Source organism: Felis catus, chromosome F1 (assembly GCF_018350175.1).
Source record: "Felis catus isolate Fca126 chromosome F1, F.catus_Fca126_mat1.0, whole genome shotgun sequence".
In the NCBI taxonomy this organism is placed as follows: Eukaryota; Metazoa; Chordata; class Mammalia; order Carnivora; family Felidae; genus Felis; species Felis catus.
The window spans coordinates 16132048-16157526 of record NC_058384.1 but is presented as its reverse complement, the minus strand read 5'-3'; the positions used below and the strand labels follow the sequence as shown (position 1 = coordinate 16157526).

The following is a 25479-nucleotide window of genomic DNA, read 5'->3' as shown; positions in this document are numbered from 1 at the left end:
TTAGCACTCTTCATTCACTCCAGTATTCCAAAATTAATAGGCCAGTAGTGTTTTTTTTCCTGCTAGTAATTAAAACATTTCTATATTTATAGAATCAGTATGCAAATAAATGCAATTTTCATATGAATTCTTAAGATAAAACAGATAATTTAAGAAATTTTCAAGCTACCCCAGATATGTCCTGAACTTCCAAGGGGCAGTCTTACTCTCTTTGCCTTTGGACTTCTTTGCAGGAAGTTTAAAAAGCCCTATTTTACACAAATGTGGGGGGGGGGGGGTAAAATCCTAACAACTGGATTTGTCTGGATTAACAAACCTAGAAACTTTCTCCAACCCCCCCCAAAAAGAGTCAACCACTGCCTCAATAGTGCTTCTACAAAATTTTACATTAATTTATATTCCTACTCTAGCATTTATCATACCACATAATTATTTACGTGTCTATCTCATCAATTACAACTAGTACCCTTTATTCAACTTTGTATTTCCAGCTCCTAGGAAAGTGTCAGGAACACAGCACCCCATCTGACAATATCACACTTGTTAAATAAATGAATGAATGGGTTAAACTTAAACATTTCAAAGAATAATAATTTCTTTCTAGCAAGATCACAAAAAGAATTTTTTTAATATTTTAATTGCATCAGACAACATACAAATACCAAACCCAAATCCACTTTACAACTATAATGGGATTTGAAAAACTAATTCACTTACCCATAATCAGGAAACCACCTTCAGATTTAATATAAAGGAAAAGCAAAACACTAACCACACACAGTTCTTTACATAAAGTATGTCCTTTCAGATCAGAGAATTTCTGGTGATGCAAAAACAAAACTGTGATTAAAATGGAAAACCTTTACAAATGATGCTGCCATTCTGTTTATCTCAGCACATCTCATTAAGGGCAAGAGATCTCAAGACATAACAAATCTGAATTACAGTATATTAGTTTAGCTTTAATTACCTATGTTCTACTTCTAACTCTACACTTTAAACCTATTTGGTTCTCCAGAGGGCAAGTGTCTCTATGCAGACTCAAAAGGAAAACCTTAATTACTTTGGGGGGTGGGGGGAAGCTATAATTATTAAAAAATAGTGACTACAATCTTCATATCTTTGCAAAGCTTTCCATCTGATCAGAATTCTCAAGGTAGTGTCAATCAAAAATGGATAACTATTTTTAAAAGCAACATTTCTACCTACATTCTAAAAAGGATTCTATTTATTTTAGTGTAAAATTTGAATGTTCTAGTATTATCATCTCAAAAATTTAAATGTCCTATATTTTACTGAATAGATACATACTTTGATGTACACATTTCCACTTAAAAATGTTATATTTTTTATATGTTTATATATACATATTATTAATGCTCCCACAGTGTCTAACACATTGTATGCAATTAATAAACATTTGATTAATTAGGTCCGCAAATATTTTAGCTTTCATGCCAGACACTGCTCTAAGCACAGGCATGGTAAACCTAACAGATATGGACTTTGTCTTCATGCAGCCTTCAATTTTGTGAAGAAGGCAGAAAATAAGCAAACACACAAATATGTACTTCTCAAATATGGCAAGTAGAATGAAACAAAACAACAAGGTTGTATTAGCAGGGGGTGGGGTATCCTACTTTGGACTACTTAAAGATGCGTCTCTGAATCTGGGCATTTGAAAGAAGATTCTCCATCCAAAGATCTGGAGACAAGATCATTCCAGGTTATGGGAACAGCATGTGGAAAGGCCCTAAGTTTCAGATATTGAAAAGTCAATACAACTTGATCACAGAAAACCAGAAAAAGAATAGATTTCTTAGAAACTGGCAAGGAGACATGTAGTTTTGTAGCACATGTTAAAGATTTTTTTTAAGTTTATTTATTTATTTACAGAGAGAGAAAGCGTGCGTGCACAAGCAGGGGAATGACGGGGGGGGGGGGGGGGGGGACAGAGAATCCCAAGCAGGCTCCACACTGTTAGCAAAGTCCCACGCAAGGGCTCAATCCCACGAACTGTGAGATCATTACCTGAACTGAAAACAAGAGTCAGATGCTTAACAGACTGAGCCAACCAGGCGCTCCCACGTGTTAAAACTTAAAGATTTATTCTAAGTGCACCAAAAAACCTAAAATAAAGCATTATAGATGAGGTGTGTGTAAGAAAAACCAAGGTTTAGAATGTCAGAAGTCCTTGGTCCTACATCAAAAGCTTGGAAAGGAAAATAATTAAAAAAAAAAAAAGCAGGGGGGAGTGTCTGGGTGGTTCAGTCACCTGAGTGTCCAACTCTTGATTTCAGCTCAGGTCATGATCCCAGGGTCCTGTGATTGAATCCTTGTCAGGCTCCACACGGAGCATGGAGCTTGCATAAGAGTCCCTCTCTCCCCCTCTGCCCCTCACCCGCTCACTCACTCTCTAAAATAAAAAGAGACACCTGGGTGCCTCACTTGGTTAAGTGTCTGACCCTTGATTTTGGCTCAGGTCATGATCTCACGGGTTTGTGAGTTCGAACCTCACATCAGGCTCAGAGCCTGTTTGGGATTCTCTGTCTCCCTCTCTCTCTCCCCCTCCCTCTCTCTCTCTAACTAAATGAACTTTAAAAAATAAAGTAAAAATAAATTTAAAATCTTAGTAAGGTACACATAGATTTCAAGTTAACATGTTTAAGGTGTATACATTAGGTTTTTCATGATTCCCTAGTTTAATCAACTTTTTTTTAACTAACCCATCACCTACCAGACATGATCACACTCTCCTCCCTTTCCATGTCCACATTAGAACAGTAAAATGGTTAAATAAAAAAATAGAGAATAAAAGTAAAAAGTACATGGGAAAATGACAAACTGGAAAATTAACTTCTGAATAACTGAGCTGACTAGCTCTTCTACAGGTTGGAATGAAATGAGAACACAGGTCTATGCAGAAGATACAGACATTCTGAACTGTTTAAATTTTTATCACTTACATTATTTTTTAAATCAAAACATGGACTATAATTCCATTTCTCACTGGAAAGCTTTTAAAATAATATAACTACTTACCAAAACATCACCAAATCTTTCAAATATTATTTCTACTTAATTTTTCATCAAAATGAAAAAGTGAGGATTAGCTCTTATTTTCTGAGATTAACAATTTTTGTGTCTTCATCTTCTACCTGAAACTCAAGTATGCTGAGAATGTCCTTGGAAGTTTCAACCTACAATATTCTATTCCACTGTTCAATGGAACACCTTTCATCTCTACCAAATGAGTCCGAACATTAATGTCCAAAAAAGGCTAGAAGCCAACATTTAACTCTATCAGAATTTTTTTTTAATTTTAAGCCAAATTTTATTTTTTTTTATATATGAAATTTATTAACAAATTGGTTTCCATACAACACCCAGTGCTCATCCCAAAAGGTGCCCTCCTCAATACCCATCACCCACCCTCTCCTCCCTCCCACCCCCCATCAACCCTCAGTTTGTTCTCAGTTTTTAACAGTCTCTTATGCTTTGTAAGCCAAATTTTAAAGAAAATGTACATAACAACCCAGTGATCCATCCACAAAAATCTGTCCCAAATAAATACCCAATAATATGTGAAAATACAAAGGCACACATATTAGCATTGTTTTCAACTGGCCCCGGGGGCCTGGGGGGTTGGGGGGGGGGGGAAGGGTGAAGGGGCAGGCAATCTAAATATCTAATAAGAAAATAGTTCTTGGGGGCGCCTGGGTGGCTCAGTCGGTTAAGCGTCCGACTTCAGCTCACGTCATGATCTCGTGGTCCATGAGTTCGAGCCCCGAGTCAGGCTCTGTGCTGACAGCCCAGAGCCTGGAGCCCGTTTCAGATTCTGGGTCTCCCTCTCTCTCTGCCCCTCCCCTGTTCATGCTCTGTCTCTCTCTGTCTCAAAAATAAATAAACGTTAAAAAAAAAATTAAAAAAAAAAAATAGTTCAATAAGTTCCACGGTATTAAGCTGGCACAGAATTGTCACAGTAAGATATTCAAAATATACTATGTCTATTATAAGTTCATTTCTTTTTTTTTAATGTGTGTGTTTATTAAACAATATAGGGGGAAAGTAGAATTTCATTTTTACTTTAAATGTATTACAATGTGCTACCCAGGATTTTAAAATAAAGGCAGGAAACTTCGAGAAATAATTATTTGAAGGTATAATTTTACATTCCTTGAAATAAAACAAAAACGTCATTTTAAGTAAAACCTAAAAGAAATAAAATTTAAAATTATCCTCCAAAGTACTTTACTTCTGTCATTCTCAAAGCAAGGTGCATACAATTTTCTCCATCTCAAGTGGAGTATTTACCTCCTGAATAGTCCCTAACCAGTAGACTCTGAAGTTAGAGTTAAATGATTAAGGCATCTCCAGATTTCTCCACACTTCCCAGACCCTGGCATCAAACACAGGACAAAGGGGAGCATTAACAAATCCCTCCTCTCACTAAAATCACATTTCAATGAAGTCTATGAGCCCTAAGAGGTCATCCAATTTTAGATATACATGTATCTGACTGATGGGACCTAGGTATGTATCCATGCCCTAGATGAAAAGGCGGGGGGGGGGGGGGGACACCTGGATGGCTCAGTGGGTTAAGCATCTGACAATGAACTCATGGTTCATGAGTTTAAGCCCCACATTGGGCTCTGCACAGTGCAAAACCTGCCTGGGATTCTCACTCTCCCCCCTCTCTCTCTGCCCCTCCCTCCCTCTCAAAATAAATAAACTTTAAAAGGGGGGGGGGCTGGGAATAAAGCATCCAGCATTTTTAGCTTTTAGTGAAAGCTCTGACTCATAAATTGGGAGAATATGCCAAACACAAGGAAGGAGTTCAAATGCCGAAAAGAAAAAAAAAAAAAGACAAATATTCACTATTCATAACAACACCAGTGCTCTGTCAGTGGAATTGAGACTCTTGACCTCAGGGTCATGCATTCAAGCCCATGTTGGGCATGGAGCCTACTTAAAAAAAAAAAAAAAAAAAAAAAACTATAAAATTTAGAGTCAAAATATTACACCACAAATAATTTGTTGGTTATATGGTAAAAAAATGAGCTTTATAACAGAACAATTAGAGATTATCACCACTTTACCCAGTGATCAATCTCAGCATCACTAAGACAAGGACAATCAGACATGTGCCTCCAAATATAATGTATTATGATCTACACACCAACAACTATAAATACTGGTGCCCAAAATGCTGTAATTTAAACAAACTTTCAGGGGTGCCTGGGTGGTTCAGTCAGCTAAGCAACTGACTCTCAATTTCACCTAAGGTCATGACCTCACGGTTCCCGAGTTTGAGCCTCTCATTGGGGGCTCTGCGCTGACAGCATGGAGCTTGCTTGGGATTCTCTCTCTTCTTCTGTCTCTGCTCCTCCCCTGTTTCTGTCTGTCTCTCTTGCTCTCTCAAAAATAAATACACTTAAAAATACATATTTTTAGGAGCACCTGGGTGGCTCAGTTGGTTAAGTGTCCGACTTTAGCTCAGGTCATGATCTCACAGTTGGTGGGTTCAAGCCCCGCATCTCTCTCTCTCCTATCTTGAAGCCCTAACCCCCAATACCTCAGAATGTGACTATATTTGGAGGTAGGACCTTTAAAGAGGTGATTAAGTTAAAATGAGGCGATTAGGGTGGGCCCTAATCCATTTTGACTAGTGTCCTTCTAGGAAGACACAGAGACACCAGGGATGTACACACAAAGGAAAGAACATGTGAGGACACAGAGAGAAGGTAGTCATCAATAAGCCAAGGAAGGAGAGAGTCCTCAGATGAATTAAAATCTGCCAACACCTTGATCTTGGACTTACAGTTTCCAGATCTGTGAAAAATATTTTCTGCTGTTTAAGCTGCCAGTCTGTTGGTTTTTTGTCATAGCAGCCCTAGTAAACTAATACAGACATTTCAGGTACAGGTAGCAAAATGTTGATACGGGCTTGGCTTTTTATGATCTAAGGAATTGTTAGTTAGGTGTGAGAATGTGAGAATGTGATTATAGTTATGTAAGAAAATGTTTTTTTTTTTTTAATGTTTATTTGAGAGAGAGACAGAGTGTGAGTGGGGGAGGAGCAGAGAGACAGAGACAGAATCTGAAGCAGGCTCCAGGCTCCGACCTGTCAGCACAGAGCTCAAAGCGGGGCTCAAACCCACAAACCGTGAGATCATGACCTGAGCTGAAGTCGGACGCTTAACAGACTGAGCCCTCCAGGTGCCCCAGAAAATGTTAATTTTTTTAAGATGCATTTAAATATTTAGGTATAAAATAAATCAACTTCTGTAATTTGCAGTGACCTACCAAAAAAAAAAAGAGATGAAGATGGCAAATAAAAACTGTTCAATGTAGATGATTACATGAATATTAAGTAAACTACTCTTTCTTATAAATTTGAAACTTTCTATAATGAAAAGTTAAAAACTTATCTGTATGAAACTGATTTATGGAGAAAAACTGATCATACAATAGAATGATTCCCAACTAAAAGACATTAAAATGAGGAACAAAAGGAATACAAAGATACACAAAACTTTAATTATACACTCAACTATTTGTTGAGTGCCTAGTATGTGCCAAGTACTATATACAGGGAGGTAAACAAAAGAGACGTGGTCCGGTCTAATCTAATAGAGGAAAGAAATGTAATAAACAAACAGGAATAAATATAAACAGAAGAAAAAATATATAAATATGTAAGTTTTTAGAAACAATCTTTTTTTTTTTTTTTTTTAACAAATTTCTCTTCCATCTCTAAAAAGGAGTTCCTCACAATTCTATTCTGGGTCTCTTCTATTCTACTTAGTCTCAATTAGCACATTTCAAACTCAAACATCTCTCTCAAGTTTTATAACCATATGTCATATTGCCTATAGATATCTATAATATTTACTGCATAGACATCAAAACTTGAGCTCATATTTTCTTTCCCCAAAACTCTGTTCCTCCTTTAATCTCTCCTGATAGAGGCCCAAAAACCAATGATTCTTTCTCTAACCCCTAAATTTAATATATCTCAAAGTCTTATTGATCTTACTTCACAAAAACTTAAATCTGCTTATTCCTCTCCAACTTCACTACTTCCACACTAGATCACTTACCTGGATTACTGTAATCATTTTCTAAATGGCCCTATCTCCAACCTTACTTCTCTCCAAATTCATTCTACCTACGGTAAACAGACAACATCCAATATCACCATGTCTTTGTTAAACAAGATTTTTAAATCACTTTTTCCACATACTGAACCATATTTCCTTCAAGCATCACTCAAAAGCTGGTCCTGAAATAAAACTAGCCCATAGGAGTAATTCTCCCAGCTGGTTTAGAAAACAAAAGTTACATGAATTAAAAACAATAGTTACAATGATTTGGGAAGCATAGGGTCCCAACACTTCTTTATAACATTCAACTATCACCAAAGTATGTTACACTTAAGGTTGTCAGATAAAACACAGGTCAATTAAAATTTGAATTTCAGATAAACAATAACTTTTAATATAAATATGTCCCAAATATCACATGTATTTTTATTTGCTAAATCTGGCAACCCTAGTTATACTAACAAAATTATCACAGCTAACAAACTCTGACTTATTTATACTTTTTCATTATAAAGTTTACTTACATTTAGGGAAAAAATCCCATAATCCAATCACACTAACACAATTAGCATTTTAGTGCATTCTCTTTTTCTTAATTACTTTAAATTTTATACTCGCCCTTCCTTAAAAGACAGGCATTTCCTTATGTTAACAGTCAGTATAATTATTTTCATGCTATATAATGGTTCTCAGAATAGATGGATGATAAATTTCCTACAATAGAAGACTTTAAGTTGCTTCCAGTATGCTGTTATTATAAATAATGCTGCTCTGAATGTTCTGTAAACACCTGGGGTGTTTTGTGTTTTTTTTTTTTTTTTGCTTTTTTTTTTTTTTAATGTTTGTTTATTTTTGAGAGAGAGAGAGAGAGAAAGAGAATGCAAGTGGGGAAGGGGCAGAGAGAGAGAGAGAGAGAGAGAGACAGACAGAGACAGACAGACAGAGACAGACAGACAGACAGACAGACAGAATCCAAAGCACACTCCAGGATCCGAGCTGTCAGCACAGAGCCCAATGTGGGGCTTGAACCAACGAACCCTGACCTGAGATCATGACCTGAGCTGAAGTTGGATACTTAACTGACTGAGCCACCCAGGTGCTCCTACAAACACCTGTTTTTTTTATCTCTTTCCTCTTTTTCTGTAGTTATTTCTTTAGAATATTCTCAGAAGTGAAATTACTAAATCAAAGGTTTAGTAAAAGGTTATGAGCACTCTAACAATTCTAGATACATATTGCTAAATTACAACTCACTAGCAATATTTGAATATGCCCACTTTACTAAAATCTAACCAGCCTTCCATATAGCCTTTACTGTTCTTTAAAAAATTGAAATAGGTATAAAATAGCCTTTCATTTTGTTTTAATAAGCCTTTCTTTGGTTACTGATAAGATCTAACATTCTTCCACCAGTTGCTTATATTTCCTCTGCTATCAACTGCTCATTTCCTTTACCCATTTCAAAAAATGTTTTTGTTCTTTACAATAATAAAGCTTTCCCAAGTGAAGAATGAAAGGGTCAACTGTCTAAAATTCTAGTCACATGGACCAAACAAAAAACTATAGTTTATTTCTTCAATCCTCATCTTCCAGAAATTAGTACAAACATTTGTTATATACTCTCATTGTATATACATATATTATCTCAAGTTTCATGTAAATAACTTTCATGATTAAAAATAATTAAGAAGCTGAACTGACTCAAATTTCCCGATTTAAATACCAAAAAGATCAGTTCAACCCAATACTTGGATATGCCAAAGAATCTTATCTTATTTGAGTATAGAAACAGAAATCATGTTGCAGATCTAATCTCTTTAAATAATCCAGAAGGAACTTGATTCTGCAATCAGAGTTGATTTTCCAATACTATCAGTAATCCTGCAAATATAAATATGCATGACTGGTTTCAATAGAAGACAGGGTAAGAAAGTAATTAAGTAACTCAGCACAAATTCATCTATACCATTAGAACAGAACTCAAAGCTCAAAAGCTAAGAGGGGGACTTTAAATGTCAGGGATTTTTGAGATAACCTAATTTATCTTTCCTCCCCCACCCGCCACCCATTTTGCAAAGGAAGAAACCAAGGCAAAATGAAGTCAAACAACTTTCAAGAAAGTCTGAAAGTTAGTTAAGGGCAAGAATATCTGCTTCATTCTGCAATCAGCAAAATTTTATTGAGTGCTTTATTCGAAGCTCGAGAGATACCAAAAGTAGGAAAAAGTTAAGTCCTTGCTCTCAAAAAGCTTACATGCTACGAAGGGGTGGGAAGGAAGGAAGGTAGGAAAGAAGGAAGGACATTTCTATGACAGGGATAAGTATTTTGAGGACAACGTGGCAGAGCATGACTAGATCAAGGGACCACTTCAGATTGGGTGGTTTGGAAAAGGCTTGGAGAAAATTAAAAGCAGAGATCTGAATGACAAGAAAACAGGAACAGAAAAAGAGAAGGAGAGAACATTCTGATTAGAGATTCTCTTATATCCAAGCATTTCTCGAGGTACAGCAAGGAGTAAAGGTGGGGGAGGCACCAATGTTTTCCATTTTGTTTCTTTAAGATTTTATTTTTAATTAATCCCCACACCCAATGTGGTGCTCACACTCACAACCCTGAGATCAAGAATCACACACACCACCAACTGAGCCAGCCAGCCACCCTGGCAATGCTTTTTTTTTTTTTTTTTATCACAACATGGACCATTTAAGTAAAAAGGATATTACCAAAAGATTCAATAATAAATATGGCACAAACTTGTTTTTCAAGTGATACACAAATCGAGATAAAATATTATCACAGGAAAATATCTTAATGATGATTTCACTTCATCTACTTAGAGTAATTAACCAACATTTCAATGATCACATTTGAAGGTGACAAAGTAAGCACATTTTAAGATTTATTGGTAATTTTTTAAATCCTTAGAAGATATTAGTGAAAGAATCAGGACAAGATAATTCTAATGAAGATTTTGAAATAAGATTTAAAAATTAACATTAATCAGAAACTTCCATTTTCAACTTTCCTATTACTTTTCGACACCAGCATATATAACACCTTAGGACTTTTTTCCAGCAAAACTATAGATCTTAAATGATGCTAGGGATATTGGGGTCAGAGAATAAGATGGTTGTTTCAGCCAATAATTCTGATCTTTTTAAAAATCAGTTATTTTTAATACACGTATATATTACTTTCCCCACTACAGTCAAGTTCCTAAAAGACATGGTTTACGCCTGGTACTTCTATACATTTCCCCACAGCACCACCACAGGGCCTTGCAAACAGAAGAGATATAAGGAAATGGCAGCCCCGCCCCCCGCCCCGACACTGGGGCAGTAGCAGCAGTACAGATCTCAACAGCTTATGGCATTAAAAGAGAAAAAGATGGGGAAAAAAATATATCATTCTTGGATTATCTTAACATAACATCACAAAGGAACAATTCAACAATCCATAAGCCTTCAATAAACTGGGCTCAGCTCAATGAAAAATAATTACCTAATAAAGTAAGTAGTTTAGTATCATAAGCATTTTTAATAAATAAAAACAAAAAGCCACTCATCTGCTTTATGAGATTTTAAGCCAGAATATAAATGTTATGCCACATCTGATCAATCTGGTTCTACCCTAAGCCTTCACATAAAGCCACAGGCCCTCCCCATCCATGTTTTCTGTGTGAGGTCAAGATCACTGGGATAAAATTTCTTCTCTCATTCCCCAGATCATCCAAGTATCCCTCCCCCTATTTTTTAATCTTCATTCATTTATTTTTTAAATGATCTCTATGCCCAACATGGGGTTCAAACTCACAACCCTGAGATCAAGAGTTGCATGCTCTACCAACTGAGCCATCCAGGTGCACCTCACTCCCCCTATTTTTTGGTTTGCTGTTGTCAATTAAAGTTACTAAAAGTAAGGCATACTGAGGATTCTGGCTCGGTAACAGAGCCAATAATACCTATCATGTATAGAGCACTTTCTATACACCAGGCACTCTCTACACTTTCTATACACCTATTTTATTTCTTAAATTTCATAGAGTCATGAGCTATTATTACTTTCATTTTACAGATACATAAACCCAGAAGTAAGGTTATTTATCCAAAGTTCCACAGCTAGTAAGTCTGTCAGATTCAGGATCCTTCATTCCCCAAGAGATCAATAACAATCCCATCATAAAGTAAGATGATGGCAATATGAGGCATAACCACCAACACGAATGAACAAGGTCAGAAAGCAGCAAGTCCAGGAAAAGAAACTCTACAATCTTTTCCACCTACTTTAAACACACAGCCATTGGGGCGCCTGGGTGGCTCGGTCGGTTAAGCATCCAACTTCGGCTCAGGTCATGATCTCGCGGTCCGTGAGTTCGAGCCCGGCGTCGGGCTCTGTGCTGACCGCTCAGAGCCTGGAGCCTGTTTCAGATTCTGTGTCTCCCTCTCTCTCTGCCCCTCCCCTGTTCATGCTCTGTCTGTCTCAAAAATAAATAAAAATGTTAAAAAATAAAAAAATAAACACACAGCCATCATAACAATTACAATCTTGACAAGGGCTAGATAAAGTTTTTCTGGTTGGTAATCCAATTTGGAAACTAAATAATTTGCTGCCATCTAGCTCAAAGGTTGTATTTTTATAAACTAGTTATTATTCATTTGAAGAGATTTTCATTTAATAAGGTTAATGATAGACCCAGTTCAGTTCTAACATAGTTTACAAATTCACTTAAAAAGTGTTATTGAGGGGTGGCTCAGTTGGTTAAGCATCCAACTTCGGCTCAGGTCATGATCTCACAGTTCGTGGGTTCGAGACCAGTGTGGGGCTCTATGCTGACAGCTCAGAGTCTGGAGCCTGCTTGGGATTCTGTGTTTCTGTCTCCCTGCCCCTCTCCTGCTCATGCCCTGTCTCTTTCTCTCAAAAATAAATAAATGTTTAAAAAAAATTTTCTTTAAGCCTATACCATAGTCTAATGCAGAAACAGGTAAGTTACTAAACAATGTGTTAGTATCACAACAGGGAAGAAAACAGAATGCTCTGAAAACACGTATAATAGTCTACAGTTTCAGTGAAGGCTTTCCAGATGATGGTATCTATGCTAAGACCACAACTACAAGCCACCCAGAAGAGAAAAGAGATCTAATCCACACTCTTTAAAAACACCTGGGACTCAAATGGTCAAGAAGCATAACTCTGATACCTTATAAGCAAATCATTTCTAACCAATGTTACATGGCAAATACTTTGCTGAACTTTGTCTAGTATTTTGTAAACTCTGCAGGTCTCTGTGTGTCATATATAAGAAGAAAACTCCACGGTTATTCAAAGCCCTTTGGAAATCAATCATTCTGGATCAGCAATTTGATAACTGAAGAGTTTACCCTCTGGTTTCCTTTTTTTTTAACTTTTTTTAATGTTTATTTATTTTGAGAGAGAGAGAGAGTGAGAGAGAGCAAGCAAGGGAGGGGCAGAGAGAGAGGGAGACACAAAATCCGAATCAGGCTCCAGGATCTGAGCTGTTAGCACAGACCCCGACGCGGGGCTCGAACTCACGGACCATGAGATCATGACCTGAGCTGAAGTCGGACGCTTAAACGACTGAGCCACCCAGGTGCCCCAAAAATTGACAACTTTAAATAAAAGTTGTTTAAAATGAAAAACAAATAGCCTATTGTTGACTAGAAGCCTTACTGATAATGTAATCAACACATATTTGACATGTCATATGTATTATATACTGTATTTTTACAATAAAGTAAGCTAGAGAAAAGAAACTGTTATTAAGAAAATCATAAGGCGGAGGTGGGGAGGGCGTGCCTGGGTGGCTCAGTCCAACTTCAGCTCAGGTCATGATCTCAGGGTTCGTGAGTTCAAGCTCCACATCAGGCTCACTACTTAGCACAGAGCACAGAGCTTCGGATCCTCTGTCTTTCCTCTCTCTGCCCCTCCCCGACTTGCACTCTTTCTCTCTCAAAAATAAAATAAATATTAAAAATAAAAAAGAAGGAAAATCATAAGAGAAAATACATTTACAGCATTTACACTTACAGTAAAAAATCTGCTATAAGTAGACCTGTGCAACTCAAAACAACATTGTTCAACACTCAACTATATTCCATATAAAACAACTTCCTATGATAAATACCTTAATGCCTTCATAAATGTACTATACAGACCATATAGTTAACCTTCTCTTGGTAAGTGAGAACCTGACAAATTTTGATTATTACTCTATACTATTAGAAATACAATGGATACCTTAAAGCTAATTAGGTTATGCAAGGCTGTTTTCCTTATACTAGCTATAGTTTTTAAATTTTTTTTTAATGTTTGTTTCTTTTTGAAAGAGAGAAAGAGCACAAGCAGGGGACGGGCAGAAAGAGAGGGAGACACAGAATCTGAAGCAAGCTCCAGGCTCTGAGCTGTCAGCACACAGCCCAATGCAGGGCTGGAACTCACAAGCAGTGAGATCATGACCTGAGCCGAAGTCGAACACTTAACTGACTGAGCCACCCAGGCACCCCTTTACTTTTGTTTAATTTTTTTAATGTTTATTTTTAAGAGAGAGAAAGAGACAGAGCGCAACTATCTACAGTTTTTAGACTCGTTTTTTTTGTATATAGTTTTTCTATTCTGCACTGCTATCATGTCAGCAATCTCACTGTCCTGTTATCAGTATGTATGCTTACGACAACATCTCACCTCTTCTAAATTATTCCTCCTTCTAATCTGCTACCTTAGAAACAAGCATATTTAACATAAAAATAAGTTATCAGTGAGAAATAAAAAGATTTATAAAGAATTAATTATAAAAATGACATCTACTCTGGGGTTTTTGCAAAATTCAGAGAAATGAGGAGCTGCCTACACAGGGTCTACATAGGTAAAGAGTTACAATTTCAAATCTTCATACCTCTATCTAAAATGTCTCTCTCAGTGCGCCTGGATGGCTCAGTCAGTTAAGCAACTGACTCTTGGTTTTGACTCAGGTCATGATCTCACAATTTGTGAGTTCAAGCCCTGCATCAGGCTCCACACTGACAGAAAAGAGCCTGCTTGGGATTCTCTATCTCCCTCTCTCTCTGCCCCTCCACCGCACATGCTCTTTCTTTAAATAAACTTAAAAAAATAAAAGATCTCTCTCATTTAAAAAAATGAATAAATGAATGAATGATGAATGAATAAATAAATAAAATAAGTCTCTCATGCCTTCTTTCAGCTCAACTCAGATATTTCAGGCAGCCTTACCTGAAATCCTAGGCCAGGGTACATGACACTCTGAAGCTTTCCTGTAAGACACATCCTATGCTGCCCCGTCCTCGCTAAACTCCACTGTTTTGACGTTTCTCCAATATGACTGTCAGCTTAACTAACAGTCTCTTACCTGTGCTTCTTATGCACAGAACCCATACTCTGCCTTATAAATGCTGTTGAATAAAACAATGTCAGAGAATGAAACTGAATTTATGGCCATAAAGCCATAACATTCCATATAATAAAAATGACCTTTCATACCAATGACGACATTACCTTTCTTCTCCCAAATACACATTCGGGAAATCTAAATTTAAGGGAAAGTAATATGAAAAGTATTAAATACAAGCATGTGACAATATACTATTAAAATCTTTTACCCACCTCACCATGAAAAATACCTTTTTATCTTAGAGGGAAAAAGACAAAAATGCATAACTACATTTTTCCCAGGCAACTACATACTTCTGCTCAACCTAAGTGCAAAAAATTGACATTAAAGAATGGTGACTGTTGATGATCCAAGCTAAAAGTTATCTTGGCTGTATCTAGCTACTTCAAGTTGTTAGAAGAATAAAGAATAAAAGTCACCCATTACAGGACTCATATATTCTTAATCTTGGAAGGGTCTTAGAAGTTACCTCATGTTATTTAATATACTCTTCCTCATTGCAGAATAAATTCAATTTGCTAAAGATCATCCAATCCACTTGTTATTCAATAAACCCGTATATTTTTTTCCTTCATCTTTCATTCACTGATCTGTGGACCCACACAAAATAGGTCTTCTGTGCAAACAGCCTTTCAAATATTCATCTGTTCAACTTATTTTATGGTTCAACTCATTTTAGTAATCAGAAAGTAATTTAAGTGTTTATCTATTTCCAAGATTTCTTTGGCTCCTCAAAAGTAAATGGGGCACCTGGGTGGCTCGGTCAGTTAAGCATCTGACTCTTCATTTCAGCTCAAGTCATTACCTCATGCGCTCATGAGTTTGAGCCCCACATCAGGCTCTATGCTGACAGTGCAGAGCCTGCTTGGGATTATCTCACTGCTCTCTCTGCACCCCTCTCTCTCAAAATAAGTAAGCATTTTTTACTAATTATCCAGTAAGATGAAAACACCAGGCATATTTACAGGTGTTCTTTTGTAAACCTTATTTTTATTCTCATAACCACCCTATGAAATAGGCAAGATAAGTATCATCACCCCCATTTAAAGAATCATTGATACTAGTTGAGAGTCACAATGAGGCAGATTTAGGAGCAATCATCCACTTGTGAGAAGGATGATTTTAAGCAAGTTACTGACCTTCACCATTTCCTCATCCACAAACTGGGAATAATATTATACTAACTCCTACCCCACACTGTTATTGTCAAGATTAACTAGAGAGTGCACAGTATCTTATATAAGTAATCCATTAAACCCTCAATGTTAGTTCATTATTACTCAATAAAGAAATCACTTTTTCGGTAAATAACTTTTTCTCTCTGAATTTCACAATAGCAGTAGATCAAGAATTAAGGTCATGTGTTCTACATATCTTGTCTTCCATAAAATCAAAAAATGATTTTAGCTATTTGCAGTTTAATGATTATTTTTGCCCATATTCATACCCCAGCCCAAACAAAATTTTTAAAATTATTTTTTTTTCCAACGTTTATTTATTTTTGGGACAGAGAGAGACAGAGCATGAACGGGGGAGGGGCAGAGAGAGAGGGAGACACAGAACCGGAAACAGGCTCCAGGCTCTGAGCCATCAGCCCAGAGCCTGACGCAGGGCTCGAACTCACTGGAAGGCAAGATCGTGACCTGGCTGAAGTCGGACGCTTAACCAACTGCGCCACCCAGGCGCCCCATTTTTTTTTTAATTTTTTTTTCCAACGTTTATTTATTTTTGGGACAGAGAGAGACAGAGCATGAACGGGGGAGGGGCAGAGAGAGAGGGAGACACAGAATCGGAAACATAAAATTTTTAAAATCTATTATTATCCTCTTCTAAATGAAATTCTCCAAAATGCAAAAATCACTAAAGCCCTCTATTTTAAAAAGTAAATTCTCCTCTGTGTAATATAATAAAGTTTCACTATGATTAGCATGCAAACAATGAAATTTTTATGCAAAATGGCAAGTATCACATTAATTGCTAAACAAACTGGTTTCTCTAACCTATTGTTAAATTACCTTTTATTTTTTTTTTAATTTTTTTTTCAATGTTTATTTATTTTTTGGGACAGAGAGAGAGACAGAGCATGAACGGGGGAGGGGCAGAGAGAGAGGGAGACACAGAATCGGAAACAGGCTCCAGGCTCCGAGCCATCAGCCCAAAGCCTGATGCGGGGCTCGAACCCACGGACCACGAGATCATGACCTGGCTGAAGTCGGACGCTTAACCAACTGCGCCACCCAGGCGCCCCTAAATTACCTTTTAAAAACTGTATCTGGTATCTTCAAATGGTAGAGATTGCTATTTTATTGTTTGTGAAACCATCTGTAGAAACCTGTTTCATCCATCAAAACTACTCACAATGTAGACAATATAAAATGCATTTCAGAATTAAAAAGAAAAAAAAAAACTTGGGGCCTAGACTCATTCACGAAAAATTAAGTTACATAACTCATGCATAAAAATGTTAGTTTGCTAGTATAGGTAAACAGACAGTCCTAGGATTTGAAGAATAATAATATTCGAGAATACTAAGGGAAAAAATGGATAGAGGAAACGAAACATTAACTGAATTGCAATTCAGTACCAACTTGGGGCACCTGGGTGGCTCAGTCGGTTAAGCGTCCAACTTCGGCTCAGGTCATGATCTCACGGCTCACGAGTTCGAGCCCCACATCAGGTTCTGTGCTTACAGCTCAGAGCCTGGAACCTGCTTTGGATTCTGTGTCTCCCTCCCTCTCTGTTCCCCCCCTGCTCACACTCTATCTCTCTCTCCCAAAAATAAATAAAGATTAAAAAAAAAAAATTCAGTACCAACTTGATAGGCAGTAATTTATCTTTACACAAAGACTAGGTCAAAGGCAAATCAAAACATTAGTCCATACACTCCTTAACAGTAGGGCACATATCAGACAAAGATTTAAAATGAAATAATACAGGGGGGTGCCTGGGTAACTCAGCCGGTTAAGTGTCCCAACTTTGGCTCAGATCATGATCTCACAGCTCATGAATTCAAGCCCCACTGAGCTGACAGTGCAGAGCCTGCCTGGGATTCTCTCTTCCCGTCTGTGTCTGCACCTCCCACTTGCCCTCTCTCTCTCAAAATAAATAAGTAAATAAACTTAAAAATTTTTTAAGGGGCGCCTGGGTGGCTCAGTCGGTTAAGCATCCAACTTCGGCTCAGGTCATGATCTCACAGTCTGTGAGTTCGAGCCCCACGTCGGGCTCTGTGCTGACAGCTCAGAGCCTGGAGCCTGTTTCAGATTCTGTGTCTCCCTCCCTCTCTGCCCCTCCCCTGTTCATGCTCTGTCTCTCTCTGTCTCAGAAATAAACGTTTAAAAAAAAAATTTTTTTTTAAATAACATGAAAGAATACAGTTCATGAGGGAAGAGCTTGGTGGAAATAATAAATGAATGAGGTCTGATGGCCTCTGAAGCCAAAGTAACAAAATTACTATAAAACACCCTAAGGAAAAAAACAAAAACCTAAGAAACCATATTGTCTGCCAGTGTATATATATAGGTTCCCTTCAGTGGTTGACTTTTCACTAAATTAAAATATATCTATTTAAAATGTCATACCAAGATAAATTTACTACACAGAGAAACTACTCAAGGAAATTCCTGATTAACCACTAGCGATTTGCATTTGTTCAATGCTCTTAGCATAGGACCTCAAAATGAATACATCTTGAAGCACAGAATAAATATTCTGTATGGTTTATCAAAAACTAGTATTATATATCTCTTAAATCTGCAAAAGTGAAAACCACAGGTCTGTAGTTTTTCTAAAAATAGTGTTTGTTCTTTGCATCCCCTGTGGTGGAAGTCTGATTTTGAAGTCTTGCGATTTTGCTTACTACTAAAAAATAGGACAGAATATGGGTGTATATGTGGGGTAGAGGAAAAGTTGAGAAATCCTTCACTGATACATGAATGTGTCCTACACTTGCCTTTTTAAATGTGCTCCTTTCCTGGAAATTTGGCATGCAAAAAGTCCCTTTGGGTTTGCATTACTGTCATATTTGTCACTGTTTCACATGATAGCCTTCAAATAGTATGACCACTTGTTCTTAGGCATTTGCCAGGTAGACCATACTCTCACTACAAATACCAACAATTAGTGGGTGGTGTGCATGTCTGTATACATACATAATACACATTTTTGCATATGTGAATATCTGTAGAAAACACACAGCTTAAAGACATCAATATCATATAAACTCTATTTGTGAAGCCTAACACATCTCAAAAAAAATTAATTAAAAAAAAAAAAACAACCCTGTGCTGACACGATTAGCTACTCCATTCAACTGGTGTGAGGTATCTGAGGCATGCTGCATCTGAACTCTTATCACGCTATTTGGGGTGTGCTATCCTGTGAAGCAGTTCATATGAAACTGCTGAAACCTTCTGAAATGACAGGACAAACTTTACGTATCAGAAGCTTAAATAAATGAGGAAAACAGAATGGCAAAGACACAATTCATATTTATTTTGGAACAAAAGCTCATCCTAAAAATTCTTCGTCAACCATCCAGAAGTAGCCCAGCTTCTACCAACTAAGCAGTTATTTACTGTAGCAACTTCATCACCAAGATTACCAAAATTTTCCACATGCTTCTACCAGTCTGTGTATTTGTTGTTACCTGGGCAACACTCTAAAAGGGCTTTTACCTTTACAGAACTGAGAGGTCAAAAAGAACTAAAGCTTCTTCAAATTGACTGTGCATCATCTTACTTAGAAGCAGTAAAGTGTGAAATCATCTGAAGACAGAAAAGCTTGAGAGCTATCACCAATCTGATTAACAGACATACCTTACTGTCACTTATGTTCATTTCTAGCCATCTAATTCACCTGTGGAACAAGGCAAGGTCCATCCAGGACTTCAAAACATCCTCAGTCATACAGCCTGTCAAATAGCATAAATGCTGAAATTCTTTGAGTAAAAAAAATAAATAAATAAAAATAAAAATCTATCAACCCCTCACATCTGGATGTCAAATAAAATACTTTGCCTTGATGCCCTAAATTCTGAAAGCTAGTCAGCCCAGTCATGGATCTGTAAAGACTACCTTTCTCCCTGAACCAGATCTGCCTCCAAAAACTAAGATCCATCCATTCTGAAATCACATTTTAAAGGCACTTTGAAAATACTTTCAAAACTGCTCCCTCCTCTACTACAGCCAATTTGATGCTATCTGGCAAAACAAAAAATAATAGTATCTCCTCACAAAGAAAATATTTTCCCTTACTTTCCAATAGTTTTAGGATTGGAAAACACAAGGTTGCTTCCTTAACACTAATAATTTTTCCCTTCAGCTTTTACTGTAAGAATACTCAAGTGTTCTCTGGGTCATATTCTAATCAGGAGCAAGGCATATACATAAAGCCTAATGTTAAGAAGTACTACTAGATGACTCCAGAGTCAAAAAGGAAAGATAAACTGAAAAGCAGAAAGGAAAACTGGCATTTAAGGCTCTTCACCATCTGATGCTCTTTCTTGCTTAGTCCTTTCCCTCTTGATCTTTGATCACCCTTGGCCCCTGGTATAGAAAGGCCTTTCTTTACATACTATTTGTCCTATTTCCACATGTCCAAATCCTACCTATTCTTCAAAGCACGGTTAAAATGTCACCTCTTCCCTTATCCTTACAACCAAAAGTAATCGCCCCCTCCTGTCTCTAAATTCTTAGAGTGCCTTATCTTTATTTCTTTACCACACATTACTTTCTGCCTTATAGTAGCTTTGTTTCCATATCTAATCCCTACATAAACATAAAGGCCTTAGGGTCAAAGTCCATGCCTTATTCAAACTCTATTCCAACTGCTTAACCAATGTCTTGCACATAGTAAGCGCTTCAACTGAGCTACATAAATGGCTTGGGTTAGTAGAGAAGTCCACTAGAAACAAGGCCAGATTACTAGGATTCTGGAGACCCGGCTTTACTAGTAACTAGCCATCTGACCTTGAACTTCAACATTTTGGTATGTTCACCTGCAAAGAGGAGAGGGTGGACCAAACCAGTTTTTAAATATAGACTGTTATCTATCATTAGCTGGCTATAAAATCAATTTGGGAGTCCAAACCCAGCATTTTTTTAAATAAATGAAGTGTAATAGAAAACATCAAAGTGTGTTGTAGGCAGTAGTGCGCAGAAAATGTTTAAAAACTGGCTATACAAAGCGGAGAAAAAGGCCCTGAACTATATGCTTCTACATGCTCTCACACCACGGCCAATTTCAAGATCATGTCACTGAACATGGAGCAAGGGAGGAAGACAAAGCCACACTGCTTCTACAAGCCAGTACAATGAGCCAGTTCCAGCAAGGTCCTGAAAAGGTAAGTATAGTTTTGCCAAATTTTCAACTTTGTACACAGGCACATGGGGTGGGTGGGGGAGTGTTAAGTTAAGGTATAAAACATGTTTCTTATTGTAAGTTCCAGTCAAAACAATTTCATAAATGTTCAGCTGAACACTCTCCTAGTCTCTTCCATGTGTCCTCCACAATGCAATAAATCTTACTCTGAGTTTGGTTATATACATAATCTCTTTACCACCAAAATGTATTTCTCCTCAGAAATGAGAGTTACAGAGATCCCTATTGATATCAACAGACGGCAACTTACAGGGAGTGGAAATTTGGCTTAGGAAGTATCAGCAAAGGGCCAAGGTTCTCAGCCTTTGTTCAGCCCCACACACCTTAGGGACAAAACACACTCCTACTAGTAACAGTGGTTCATTTAGCAAAGGGTTAGGGGAGAGAGGAGGAGAGGAAGAGAAAATATATAATATGAAAAAAAAAATCCAAGTAATTGTGACATTTGTGCCCATGCCCCCACCCCACTGAGAACCCTAGGTACAGAAAAAAACAGTGCTATAAAAAAGTTAATTTCTATATCTGATGTTTTCCAGCCAAATTCTCCAGCACAAGCTTGCATCCCCAAACAAGACCTCCCATTTCTGAGAATTCCCTACTAGAATTAAGTTTTTGCCATGGACTAGAGACACGTACTTGTTGAATTTAGAACAGGCAAGGAGGGGGAAAAAAAAAAAAACAGCACATCCAACAGTTGATACTCTGGGAAAATTAGGCTTTTATTGAAAAAAAAAAAAACTTTCTTATTTAAGCTTACTAAACTAGGTAAGGAGAGGGGAAGTTTCTTGAATATATTCTTGGCTGTTCTAGACAACAACACAGTCTGTAACCAGATTTTTCATGAGTGTTTATAAAGAATTGTGTTTTCTATTTTTAAAGCTATTTAGAAAACAAGAAGGCTCAGAATTTCAAATAATCATAGCCCAAATCTAACTCCACATCAACTAATTATATGCCTAGAAGCTTCTATGGAAAAATCCCCAAAAATTACACCAAAAAGTACCAAAATCTGACAAAAAGGAGTCAGCATGAGCACAAACATGCTATCCTCAAATAATTATGGCATCCTACCTGTTGAATGAGTGAATATGGAAAGTAAATGAAATATGAAAAGTTGAATGTTGAGATACAAGTTCTGCTAAATTCCATGAACTCTTCCTTATTAGGGGTTCACTGACATTCATGTATTTATACCCAATCTCAAATACTGACCAAAGTGAAAATTATTCACCACTCTGAAAAGGCACAAGTCAAGAAAGGCCTTCTTCCATGTTCACAGTATTAAACCTCTCCTCCAAAATGTATGTTTTACCATAACTCAGGCTCAAGTCAGTACTTTCTCTGCCTCCACTGTTAGTCATGGCAAATGCTCATAAGACTATCTTCATAAGAAGCTGAGCTACTTTTGCAGTACCAGAGGCTGGAACAGCTTTTTCTGCTGGTCAGACTCAGACCCGGTGGCTGACCTATTCCTACAAAGCAAGAGCTATATATGTGCATTAACTCATTAAAACTTGTGAGACATAGCAAAAACAAAAAAACAAAAAAAACAACAAAAAACGCTCTGTGCCTGGGAATCCCACAGACTACAGTTTCTACTTTATTCTCTAAACACCCTCTTTCTAGCCATAATCATCCCCACACCTCTTCAAGACAATGGTAGGATGGAAAGCAGATCCAGTTCTATACCCTCAACGCAAGAAATTTTTGCTAGTTAGCTACTACTGTCTTCAAAGTTAATCTCTTGAACTTGGCTGTCTCCCACTCATAATATTTTTGCTTGGCACAACAGAATTCCTTAACTATTCCATTAAGAATGGATAAAAGGACTTTCAGCTTTAATTCTGTATCATCTGAGTTCAAATAAATATAGAATTGAGTTGAAATCTGGGTTAAAGCAAAGAAAAATTTTTTAATTACAACTTTTTACAAGTCACAAATTTTATGCTGGTAAGCTGATAAACATGAAAACTTTTTTCATATGCCTTATAAAATTGTTTCATTCAAAAAATAGTATAATAACTACTAGAGTGAAAAGAAAACTATCTAAATCATGAAACAGGAACAAAAGAAACAAAAACTCTCAGAATAGCAAAACCATAATACTGTATATTAAAGTTCCCATCAAATAACTCAGGCCAAAAAACAACAACAACAACTTCACACATGTATTGTCACACCTTTTTATGCTGGGTGGTTTATTCACCACATGTCCCAATAGTACTGGGATCTACTACCTTGTTTCCAGCTTTCTAGAATATAATGTAGGCTACATAACATGTTCTCATATCAGCATTGCCCAACTACATCCACTTCTCCCAAGATGACTTATTAATACATAATATCAGAGCACATTTTGAATTAATATACACACCAGTCTAACTCACAGTCTCAACTAACTCACCAAACAGGTGAGCATTTAAATACAAACGAATGAAATTCATCTGATCTTGCTCCTTTGCAATTTCATTGTGAGTTTCACATGGGGCTCTTTCTTGAGATAATGAATCATGGGCCAGTTTTCCAGTGCTAGCAGCTGGTGGACCAATATTTTCCATGGACAAAATCCACTTCCAATTTGACCACAAGCAAACTTCATTTTTTATTTTCTGACATCATAGTATTGGCTATTCTACAGTACAGAAGCCATATGTAAACACTGCTATAAGAAAAGTCAGAATGTTTTCTTGAAATTGTGTTTTCAGAACTGTAACAAGCAACCACCTACCTCCCACCAAGTACAAGAAAATTTAAGTGTATTAAAAATCCCTAAACCTTCCAGTACTAAAATGCAAGCCTTGAAATCAGTTTCCAGTCACCGCTGAAATCTCTCCAGCAAGCAAAAGTTCTCCTTACCACTAATTAGCATAATGAGGTTGGCTCTTCTCCTCACTTGCAGGAAACCCTCAACTCTGCAAGTGACCACCTACGTTTTGGTACATTTTCTAAGATAATCGTGAGAGCTACAAGGAGAATACACAAGCACCTGGACGCACTGCCCCAGGGTCAGAAACAAACCCTGTCAGTCCAGTCCTCTAGCACTCGGCCACCTTCTGCTGGCTGGTAGCCCCTTTCCACATGCTGACGCACTGCCCAGCCCTGCACCGTTGGCGACCCGTGCAAAGTACTAGACCAGTCTCAGAAACTTTGACTCAGTTATCAGGACGCTAAGCACCCACATCTGGACGGAGGACTTTCGCGGCCAGGAGGTCAAGTCTGAAGCGGGGCATTCCTTGCAGGTAGAGATCTGCCCAGGACGCAGCCCCTCCCAGACTGCAAAACCACAAGCATCAACAGCAAGAGCGGAGCAAAGTGCCGGGCGGAGGCAGGGGGAGCGCGAGGGCGAAAGCGGTCACGAACAGAAGCCTGTGTGGGTAAGCAAATACCCCAACCACACGCCCCCCGGACGCGGGGCTGCAGGGACCTCGAGCCAGGCGGCAGGCAAGGCGCAGCGGCGGAGGCGGCGGCACTGTCAGGAGGGCACAGCTGGGGGCGAGCGCCCAAGTCCCCACCCCGCCCCCAGGTGAGGGGCGCCCCGACTCCGCCCGGGCCGGGAGAAGCGACCAGCAGGCAGAGCTGTGGGGTCCAGGAAGCGACCGACAGTCCCGTAGCCCCGGTGCCCTCCTCCCCGCAGTCCTCTCGCATCCCGTGCTCGGCCCGGCCCCCACACCGACCCTCCCACGGCTCAGCCCCGGCGCCAACACCCCCGGCCCGGCCCGCGGCTCCTTGCCGCCCGGCCGCCAACCCGCCCCTAGGAGGCCGCCCTCGCCTCACCTCCTCACGTCTCAGCGGGCAGGGCCGGAACAACTCTGCCAGGCGCCCACGTCCCACCCGCCGCTCCGCGCTCTGCGGCCGGGCCCGTCCCGTTCACTCCGTGGCCGCCAGAGCCCTGGGAGGGCGGAGGGAGCAAGGCGGAGGGAGCGAAGAGGGGGGGAGAGGGGGACCGCCCGGCAGGAAGAGGCGAGGGAGGGGGCGGGCCGAGGAGGAGGCGGGCCGGGAGCGCGCGCGTCAGGGCCCCTCGGCGCGGCGTGCGCGCTCCTGAGGGCGGAGGCGCCTTCTCTGCCCTCGGGGGCGGCGCGCACGCGCGTACACGTCCCTGCCTGGCGGAGGTTGGGCAGGGGGCGGGGGAGCGAAGACCTGATAGAACCTGGGTAGTAAGAATAGGGACCCGGAAAAGGGCGGGAGGCCCTCGCCTGGCGTTAGAACCCTCCGGGGAGGTAACCGCGCCCTTGGGGCCAGCCGGTTCGAGCGCGTTGAGGGGCCTCCCCGGGCTCCGGTCAGGGTAGGTGACGGCCCTGCCCAGTGCTTAGCCAGTTCTTAGATAATTCTAAGTTTGGGGCGATTGTGTTCCTGCTCAGGAACCTGGTTTACGTGTCTTCACTCTTAATGCACAGTAATCCTCAGGGAAGTCACCTTAAACAATAACTTTTTCTCGCCAGTTTCTCTTCTGTGCCTTTCTCAAGGTGTCTTGTGTGCTTGCGAAGCACTCCCTTCCTGGTTCGTCATGTGGGACTCGGGAGATAGAAGAGGGAAAATACCTGCTGTGTACTTATAGGTAGAAAACTGGCCCTC

At 38.9% G+C, this 25479-nt stretch overlaps 1 protein-coding gene across 4 annotated transcripts in view; it reads right to left on the bottom strand.

The window, feature by feature from the left end:
• RABGAP1L (RAB GTPase activating protein 1 like) overlaps nucleotides 1–24815 on the bottom strand; it is a 762235-nt gene extending 737420 nt beyond the window's left edge. For all 4 annotated transcript variants that reach the window (XM_023247520.2, XM_023247522.2, XM_023247521.2 and 1 more), the window contains exon 1: nucleotides 24682–24815. The gene's annotated coding sequence lies outside the window, so the exon portion shown is untranslated. The remainder of the gene's footprint in view (nucleotides 1–24681) is intronic.
• Nucleotides 24816–25479: the final 664 nt, after the last annotated feature.